This window comes from Dipteris shenzhenensis, chromosome 13 (assembly GCF_047967505.1).
Source record: "Dipteris shenzhenensis isolate YYH24624 ecotype China chromosome 13, Dip_SZ_1.0, whole genome shotgun sequence".
In the NCBI taxonomy this organism is placed as follows: Eukaryota; Viridiplantae; Streptophyta; class Polypodiopsida; order Gleicheniales; family Dipteridaceae; genus Dipteris; species Dipteris shenzhenensis.
In genome coordinates, this window is record NC_141608.1 from 15,055,330 (window position 1) to 15,062,706 (window position 7,377).

The 7,377-nt window shown below is 42.0% G+C and overlaps 1 pseudogene; it reads left to right on the forward strand.

Moving 5' to 3' along the window:
- The first annotated feature begins 1,641 nt into the window (after positions 1-1,641).
- LOC147895074 (uncharacterized) lies at positions 1,642-2,752 on the forward strand (annotated as a pseudogene).
- Positions 2,753-7,377: the final 4,625 nt, after the last annotated feature.

Genomic DNA, 7,377 nt, shown 5'->3' on the forward strand with positions numbered 1-7,377 from the left:
AAAGTTAGATTCCGTATTATGGGCACTGAGAGAAGCCTACAAGGTACCAGCAGGCCTAACATCTTTCAGACTAGTTTATGGCTATGAAGCTGTAGCTCCAATTGAATATGTTGCAGGAAGCCTACGAGTGGTTGTGGAACATAGACTTTCCCCAGAAGAATCAATCAATTTCAAACTCCAACAACTATTACAATTGGATCAAGACATGCTACAAAGTTCCTACATTGCTGACATTATTCAGAAAATAAGAGCTACTTGGATCAATAGAAACATCAAGTTCAAACTCTTGAAGGTGATCCAGTATTAATGTTCAACACAAAATTAAGAAAAAGGCTAGGTAAATTTAAACTCAAGTATGATGGTCCTTTTAGAATTATGGAGGTGTTTGATCAGGGCACCTTCAAGATTGTTGATCTTCATGGTAATGTATTTGACAAACCAGTCAATGGATTTAGGCTAAAGCCCTATGTGGGTCTGGATCCATCAGCACCCAAGATACATCTAGTGAGTGTAGACAGTTATACAAACTGCAATTGTAATCCATGTGATACAGGTACCAGCAGCAACAAGAGACAACATTAGCATTCGATAGTTAGCTGACACAGCACTACCAAAGAGTAGAAGATTGAGGAAGAATTCCAATCTACTCCGAAATGGTACCAGCAAGAGCTTCACCAAGATGAGCAGCAACACAAACATGAGCCTCATGGCTAGATTTCCCAACCCATCCCGATCCAATTTAAGGAGATCAACGAAGAGATGCGTTCCGACTACAACAAGAAGTGATCCGACAAACAACATACCCTCACCAAGGACTCTGACATATCCGACACCGAGGAAAGTGAATCGGAAGCATGGCACAACAAGTACAACGCATGCATGAGAAGGTCAGACAGTCGTTTCGCCACCGTGGACCGGGCAACATATTCCAACTCACGACCACATGGCAAAGCAAAAGTGGATAGCTATTCGTAGCCATGCATATCCATATGGACAAGGGAGGAATGACATTGGCGAGTGAAAATAGTTGGTAGCCGCTCAGCAAGCCATCCACATGCAGTAAGAAACGGGAGGCAGAGGTTAGTTGGATGATGGTTCGACTACCACGTGGAGTCCAACACGACGTCAACAAGACTCTGACTGGGCACCCATTTGTGTACACTCCGCCAACAAAGGGTCGGACTTCACTACACAAGAAAAGAATAAGAGGGTCCGACCACCATCCACCCATCAACCAAGAAAACATGGTCCATTTGATTGGAATCTGATAAAATGTAACCCGACTTCCCCAAAAGGCTCTGACCACCAAAGAAAGGACTCTAATATCATCATACACACTGCTAGTCATAGGGCATCAAATCGAACTCCTGATTGCCCACCAGTCTGGTGTGACTTGGGCACACACATCGTGCCACCTCCCCACTCTCCATTCACCACCCAAATGCTACATGCAAAACTCGACTGTGTGACATGCCAACTACAAATCAAACGTGTACTACACCTCAGCTAATGCAGCCAACGAGGAGGAAAAAACCATGGTCGAAGAATATATTTATGGTCTCCTGGAAAGGCAGGGTCAAAGTTTTCAAAACCATAGATGGTAAGAAAGTTATTAAGGAAATACTAGTCGAGCATGTATATATGCACAATGAACTTGTGCTACGTGATTATCCAAATTATCTTCCATGGCACAGGCCCAATTGTGAGTTATTAACTCTTTTAGTTTCGGAATGGTAGTTTTGAACATTGCTATTATTTGTGTAAACTAAAACATGTTTTGGTTTTCAGATATGTATCCATCATCATATGAAGAATGGCAGCCAGTGGAGTGCATTTTGGGATTCTTGGATGTCTTGCATGGAGAAATAGGAGAATTACAATATCAAGGTAGATTTGCAACTCAATTAGTGCGAATAGGTATCTTCTTGTATGACCATTTTTATGAATTGTTGGACAAAGAAAACACTCATGGTGTGTTGAGAAAACAAGATCTTCTGCCATGGAATACGATAGACTAACCAGTGCCCCCTAGTAGTGTGACAAAGACATACAAGGCTAAGCTATTTGTAGAGTTCAACGATAGTTACATCCATGCATTGCTAAAAGAATTATAAAAATCAATGTATGCATGCCAATCACTGTTTTTGTTGACTTGTTTAACAATTATCTAGTCAAGGTGTGCAAAACAATGCTCACCTACAAAGCAATTGGAAATGAAGAGAATCTTGACTTCTTGGATGATGGTTGGGATAAATCAATATCGAACAAGGTCTACCGTGAGGTGGTGCCACGTACGGTTACCATTAAGTATATGATTGCAAGCCATAATTTTATATTTTCTCTTTACTACAAACGTAGTAGGTTCATTGCAGATACATTAGTTCCAATGGACCAAGACCTTAACTTGTTTGGCCCTGAAAACAAAGTATTGGAGATCAAGGTCTATGAAGATGGAATATTGGTAAGTGTAATCTCAATAGGACAGTATTGTATGCTAGCCCAATTGCGCCATGACATTTGTGTGGAGACAGAGGATAGTATTTTGAAAGAATTATCATTCATTATCAACAACAAAATGCATAGAATGTTTACAAATCGGTTCTTTATTATCTTCATTTGTTATATTTACATGATTCATTCATTGTCTTCATTTGTTACTAACAAAACATTACAATAGCTATTGCGTAGGAGGGAGAGAACAATTCAATGTAGAAGCATCATTCGAGAGACTATCTATATTACTTCTCAATAACAATGTATAGGATTTCTCATGATTTTTGTACATGTATAGTACTTGTCAACAATTTAGTGACCAACAACCACACTGATCTCAATGATTGTGTACATGTGTAGATATCTACTATGATCCAACTCATAGAGAAGGATGATCCTTATTCACAAGCTTCTTCTTTTTTGGATCTTGTTCTAAAATGCAATTTCTATTGTTGGCAGCGGTGGACACTTTCAGCTTCCGCTATACTTGGATGCTCCTTAGGAGGATTATAATGTAGCTGGAGCATGCAATGCACCTACATGATCCCCTATCTTCTCCTCGTGCACTAGCTCCTCCTGTAACCATTTGCTCCTCTAACATCTACTCCAACATCTCATCGTCATCTTTTCTTGAGATTTCTGCCGAACTATTGGAGAAGCAGACTAGAGAGCCTCTACTACTAGTCTAGCTCTGTACTCTCAATTATTGCAGAAACATACTGGAGAAGCTATGCTACTAGTCTAGCTCTAAAGCTATATACATATTTTGAATTGTAACATTCCTCGTTCAATTGTAATAAACAATAATGAATATTTTAATCCTATATGAAACTTTTATACTTGAATTATTCATAATGGAAAGCTTATGGTTTTTACAAGTAATAAGGTCTCGATCTTTGTTAATTTTATTGATTTCCCATACGCTATCTTTAAATCCTTGTAAGAAGGTACCCTTGATTCTTGATTTGAATTCAATATTTCTACCATAGACTAATGGTACATGTTATATGCACTGCAAATAAGAGAAATAATTCTATGTAAAGACATCCCCAATGGGATTAATCGTTGAGAGAAATCAAAACTCATATTATGTAACAATTGTATCAATATAAAAATCAATGATACATAAGCAGAGACATCTTAAATGGCATTGTTGAGATAAATTAAAACTCATATTATAGGTATTGTATCAATACAATGAGTGAGTCATAATCAAAATCTAAAGTCCACTATGATGACAATATCTACTCCTATGCAGATGAAGTCGAAGGCTACTACAAAGGGGGGGATTCTATTTGGCAAGTTTTTTCCTAGCGAGTTGTGAGTTTTTTTTCTCCTAAGAACATAAAGAAGTAATAGAATCCTTGCCAAACTCACTAGGAAAAAAACTCGCCAAATAGAATCCCACCTAGTGGGTATAAAATATCATCCCCCTTAAACGGGCAGGAAACGGCCAAAAAATCTAGAAACTCCCTAGCCACTACTCCACTACTCAAATTTTTAATTATTGATTAAAATGTTAAAGATGGTGGATAGTGTTATGGAAAGAGTTTGGTCAGACTAGCTCTCTCCACTTCTAGCTATCTCTGCCTCCAACACTGGCCCTTCTTCTGCACCTTGCCCTTCTTCTTCCTCATCTTGCTCTAAATAGACTCTCCGAGCGCTCTTCTTCTCTCCCAGTGCTCTTCTTGCCCCATTGCTCTTCTTCCTCCTCCCGATGCCACCGGCTGGCTCTCCTCCCTCCTCCTCTCCTAGCCTTTGCCTCCCCCCCTCGCCTTCAGCCTTTTCCACTGGGCCTCTCTCACCTCACACACCTCCTCCTCTCTCGCTCAACTCCTGGCTCGCTCAAGGGACTCGCAAGGGCTTGCATGGAATAGGCCTAAGAGAGACGATGGTTTGTCCTGACCATGGATTTCCTCCTTCACCTTTGTCCTGACCTTTGATTTGATTTCCTCCTTCACCTTTTCTCTCCCTCGTACATGGTCACTGTTTCATAGTTTGCAGCACATGGCTGCTCACTCTGTCAGCAACATTGTCACGGCTTGATGTCTTGTGAGGCTCCCCTTGTGCACTTAGCTTTTGTGCAGTGTAAAATACAGACGTGGTGGTCGGCGCTTTGCTCGGTGGAAAGGTCATTGAGTTGCTAAGGCCCTTAGTCCCAAGCATTGTTCTCTTGACACCAAGGCCTTTGGAATGGCTAAGCATCTGCCATGATTCACGTCTAAGCGATTTCGTTGCTGGCAGACGTTAGCTCTAGGTATGATTTCCAGCACATGGCTTGAATTGATGTTAGTTCTCTGTGATTCGCAGTTTGTCTCTTTACTTGTTGCGTTGCTCCTTTCCTTGGCCTGATTACTATGATGCTATCCTCTTCATTGCTAAAATGCACTCAGACTTTCAACGCTTGGCTGAGTCTTTTCTTTGATCACCTCTGCTCCACTCGTTGAAGCTGCAATTGTAGATGCATAGCTCATAGCTACTCTGTTGTTGGTGCTCTGAACTTCCCCTTAGATAGTCGGCTAGCTATTGCAAGGAATGCTTGGTTGCTCCTTAATGCTACTAGTCGGAACTTCTTGCTTATCGCCTTGGTTGCCGCTCTACTCCCTCTTGCTAGCTTTAATGTTGCTATTCTTTGGTTGCCCTTTGCTATTCGCCAGTCTGCTATTGTGCTTCTTTGCCATTTACTTCAGCAGTTGTTTTGTGCACTGTTGCTAGCGTTGCCTTTGCTTTGGTCAATAGCTGTCTATCACTACCTTGCATGTTGCTTCTACTCTGCTTGCTTCATTGCTCAGCTAGCAGCAGCTTTGCGTCAAGGCGGGCGCAGGGTCTCCAGAGCGTGCGTTCCACAAGTGCAACCAAGGGTCTCCGCTTGGGAGCCAAGAGAATTCTAATCGATTTGTGTGCGAGCCGCCATTGTCACTCCGTGTAGGTGCCAGCCGCCATTGTCACCCGACTGCTGAGGAGGCCGCTCCTCCTCAGGCTTCTTCCTCTGGAAACGGGGGCCTCGACACCGAGCCCCCCTTTTGCTTTGTTGAAGATGCCGAGCCCCCCTTTTGCTTTGTTGAAGAATTCTAGATGATCGTGGGAAGGGGGCTCGGCACCGAGCCCCCCTTTTGCTTTGTTGAAGAATTCCAGATGATCCTGGGAAGGGGGCTCGGTGCCGAGCCCCCCCTATAAGTCTTGTCAACCACAGAATTCTGGATGCTATTGTAAAGAGGGGTCTTCACGTTTATCTGATTGGTCCTTTGTTGCTCATGTCTGGCCCTTCTTCGTCTCGTATGGGAACGCTTGGCTTTTGGCCAGAAGAAAGAAATTGTCTACAGTGGTTAGATGCTCTCCCCCCGTCCTCTGTTGTATACGTTTCCTTCGGAAGCCTTGCCAGTATGGAAATCGAGCAAATCAAATAACTTGTTGAGGGTTTAGAAGCAAGCGGGAAGTCCTTTCTCTGGGTGATTTGTCCGAACGCCGCGGACGCAGACGCCCTACAATTAGAGGGCTTTGTAGAGCAAGCATAAGAATGGGGCCGCATCATCTCATGGGCTCTTCGAGTGGAGGTACTGTCACACCGATCGGTGGGCGGTTTTCTTACGCATTGCGGATGGAATTCGATACTAGAGAGTCTTGTCAATTGCTCTCACGATAACAGAGGTCTAACAATGCATGGAATCCAAGGAAAGGATGCTCCCATTTTCTCTCTCAAAACCTTGCTTCTATCCATTTGACCTCGCTCCAACCGGCTGTAGCTGCCATGTCTTTTGGAAGCAAATGGGGGGCTCGGCGTACAAGTCTGCTATTGCTCTCAGTAGCAGCCCTTTCCTTGCCTCTGCTGCTCCCTTCGCTTCCCATTTCGGTGCAAAATCTACACGTTTGTTATTTTAACTATCCAGACCCCCTATCAATCTCAATTCTAGCTATTTGCAACAAGTCAAAAAGGGGGGCTCAGCGCCAAGCCCCCTATACTAGTCTACACTCTGTTTTTTGCTACAAGCCCCAAGGGTGGTGGGCACCGATTCCCTCCTACAAGTCTAGATGTCTCTATGGAATGAACAAGAAGAAGTTGATGCTATGGATATTGTCATCATCTAGTGTGGGAAGTCATTCCCCATCCTTAAAAAAGGATATGCTACACTAGTGTTTTCTCTTTTGTCTTCTAGAATGGAAATGGGACTTTGTGGTCCTCACTGGGCAATTTTGCCAACACAGTAAATATGGGAATGCATGCTTGTTGTATTCTCAAGTACGAAATTCTTTCTTATGTTGATAATTAGTTTCATTTGTTCTAATATGTCAATATATTTCTTTTTTATTATGCAGGTATTCTCTAGTACGAAATTCTTTCTTATGTTGATAATTAGTTTCATTTGTTCTAATATGTCAATATATTTCTTTTTTATTATGCAGGTGTAAATCTAAGGATTCTTCTATCAATGGTGTCATTTTCTTAGGTGTGTGGGCTTTGCATTGTCATTTTCTAAGCATGAAGATTAGTTGATTTTGGTGTATACTAATCAATGTCTCTTTCTTATAGATTAGATAATGGTCTTGACAAGATCTACTATGAAGAAGTCATCATCTCAGTTATCTGTTTTGTATTGTGAAAGAAGTTCTCGAAAGAATACAAGCTATAAGCGTGTGTAGATGGCTGACATAGAGAAGATGATTGAGATAAGCCATGAAGAAGGCGAATCTTGTGAGGACATGGATACTACTGGGGAGTTGATAGAAACACCTTCTAAAACAAAGGTCACAGAAACAAAGTCACAAGAGCATGATGATGAGGAACTCAATGTGCCAATTGAGTTTTCACTGGAGATTCTTCAAAGAACATTGGAGAGAATTAGAGTTGTTAGGAGGACTCTTCCTTCTAAAATCCCTTTGTGTAGG